We start from the raw sequence: 2948 nt of genomic DNA, 5'->3' as shown, positions 1-2948 counted from the left end.
AGACATTTTCATACATTTTTGAAGAAGAGAATTTCTTGAGATAAGGTCTGAAAGAGTTAGTAATCTAATCTTAAAATTAAACCTAAAATAGGGTCCAACGGTGGAACAAGGGAAACTGGGTGAACTGCGAAGAAAGTTTTCAATAAATCATTGTGAGTGGTTTCTTCCTTTGTTATTTTAAGCATATTATGAATTAATATGCTGTAGGTTATGTTATGAGATATGCATGATGTTGGGATAGTTAGGGGGTCTAAGGACCTAGAACCTGAGCCCAGAATGAATCATTACAAGATGGTCAGGGGACCGAGGAGTCTAGTGCCTGAGCCTGTGGAATAGAGAAACCTTGAAATGGGATGGTCAAAGGGCCGACGGGCCTAGCTTCTGAGCCCATGAAAGGGAGAACTATGTGTACGTACGTTGATATTTTAGTTATGATATGTTAACCATCTACCGTGTGTGTAAGTGGGTTTGTGAAAGCTTCAAGGTATGGTGGGGGTTCGCCTGAGAACCTCGTGATAATGTCTGTAAAAGATTTGTATTTGTTTTACCACTTACTGAGCTTTGTAAAACTCATGGTTTGTCTTTGTGTTTCTCTTGCAGTTAGCTGACGAGTCCAGGTTGCGATGTTGGTTAAGGTCTGCCACAAGTCTAGAAATAGTATTAAATGAGATTGGTTGTCGAGATAAGGTCTTTCATGTAAATGTAACTTGAGTTTGTAAACTAGTTTCTAATAAAAGCATGTAATATTTTCCATTGTTGTTATACGTAAGGTTATTAAAAAAAACTAGTAGGTTAACCAAAGTAGCATCAGTTAATATCATCCCTCTCCTCGGGTTCGAGATTATTTCATGGGAACAGGGCGGGGTGTGACACGCTTTCTTTCCAATCTTCATGATTTTTCGAAATGCGATCAACTATGTTCTTAGCCTCATCGTATGTTTTATCGAGCAGACTTTCAGCTACTGCCGCATTCGCAATCGTCTGCGATGCAGGGTTCAATCCTAATAGAAAATTTCCATCTGTAAACAATCTGGTAAGCCATTATGCGGGCAATCTCTTACTAGCCTCTTAAACCTCGCCTAGGCGTCATTGAACGATTCATCAATATCCTGTTCAAAATTAGTGATCAACTTCTTCCTCTGCCGTTCTCCGTTGGGGGGAAGTACTTCTTCATGAACTTCTCCACTACCTGTTCCAATGAAGTAATTTCCCCTGGTTTGAGAGTATAAGCCCATTTTCGTGTCTAGTCACACAACGAAAATGAGAATAGTGTTAATCGAAGCTCCCCAGTGGAGATGTTTGGGAACACAAACATAGTACAGATCTCAAGAAAACTCTGGAGGTGGGCGTGCGGATCCTCGCCATGCCTACCATCAAATTGTCCGACAGTTTGAATCATCTGCAACATCACCGATATCACCTCGAACCTCGATCCGTCAAGAGCTAGCCTCATGCTTCTTGGTGAGAAATCATAGAGGTTGAGCGACGCATAGTCTCTGATGGGACTATTGCAGTCATTTGCCAATAGAATGGGGTTCGCCATGATATTATTTGCATTGGGTGCTCTATCTCCACCATGTTTGGATTTTTCTCTTCTTATTGTTGGCGGCTGTTTCTTCTTCTTCTTCGGAAAGTTCTCTCAATCTCTGGGTTGTAAATGGGCTCAAGATTTTGTCTTTCGCTCATACAACGTCCACTTCTTCCCTTATCTAAGGAGAGGTAGTGCATAGAGACGAAGAGTCTGCAAAGAAAATCAAAAAGTAACCGAATGTATTGTCATAGTCCCCGGCTGCGGTGCCAAAAACTTGATGCGTGGTTAATGCGATCAAATAATGGTGTATAATGCAATGGCGGTGTATGTATTGTGCATGCAAGTTTTCTTAGCAGTATCCAAGTATAAATCCTACTAAGTTGCCTGGTAAGCTCATGATCGAACTCAGGGACTATGAAAATAGTATGCGATGGTAATTTCAGATCTCTTTGCGGTGACAAATAAAACAATGCATTAGTTGGTATGTTGTTTAAGGTATAAAGTCTATGCGGCGGAATTGAGAAAAGAGTTAATAACACGAAAGTACAATGAGTATGCAAGGGAACGGGTTGAGAAGGGATTTAGCTAACACTTCCTAAGATTGCGTTCATGTTATGCGATCATGCTACACACATACGACAGCAAGTCATCTCTCAATGCAAATGCTATAGCTTTAGTTTTAGAACGCATGCGATGTCTGCGATGATGTCTATAGGATTTATGTCTAAGCCTCTATTCTTATCTATGCGATGATGAATGACACACACATTCACAAGGCATCCGCATACTACCATAATCTATTTCTAGGGTGCATGCGATGCATATTAGCAAACAGAGCTCATCTCTAAGTCTCTATCTCTTACTTATGCAGATCTAATCTTGCTTTCTCAAGTCTAGATTGTAACCTAGCTCTCTCTCAAGTCTTAGGTTCTTTCTTCAGACTCTTTCTCGAGTAGCTCTAAAGGGGTGATGGATGCAACATAAGACAACATGATTGCATGCAATGAAGATCTTAGGTCATGCTAGCTAAGTACTTCTCAACCCATTCGAAAGTTTAGTTACTCATGCATAATGTACAAGAGAGTGAACAGATGTAGAAATGCAGATTCCATTCTATAATTGAAATCAAAATACAGAATGACAATGGGAAATAAAGATAGGGAGCCTGGTAACAATTTCTTGCTTCCCAAGGCTTTTACACTGTTTTTCTCTACTATGCTCAAAGAATATTCTTGCTTTCGCAAGAGTTGGCCCTCTCTCGAGCTGACCAAGATGATCTTCCAACATCTTCTCTCTTCTCTCTCCTCCGCCTTCTAAGTATAAAAAAACTATGAATAAAGGCTAATTATATTGTATATGGCGAACTCTCTATATGGCTCAGCTGGAATAGTAAACTGAACTCCTTTAACGAAAGTGG

At 40.2% G+C, this 2948-nt stretch overlaps 1 non-coding gene across 1 annotated transcript; it reads left to right on the top strand.

Annotated features, from left to right (window-relative positions):
* The first annotated feature begins 1035 nt into the window (after nucleotides 1-1035).
* LOC150035995 (small nucleolar RNA R71) lies at nucleotides 1036-1141 on the top strand. Its single transcript, XR_016529934.1, has one exon. It is a non-coding gene; the product is annotated as a small nucleolar RNA R71 (small nucleolar RNA).
* Nucleotides 1142-2948: the final 1807 nt, after the last annotated feature.

Source organism: Benincasa hispida, chromosome 5 (genome assembly GCF_027475165.1).
Source record: "Benincasa hispida cultivar pf3 chromosome 5, pf3_genome.v1.1, whole genome shotgun sequence".
Lineage (NCBI taxonomy): Eukaryota > Viridiplantae > Streptophyta > Magnoliopsida > Cucurbitales > Cucurbitaceae > Benincasa > Benincasa hispida.
The sequence above is the reverse complement of the archived record's forward strand: the minus strand, read 5'-3'. Positions and strand labels throughout refer to the sequence as shown.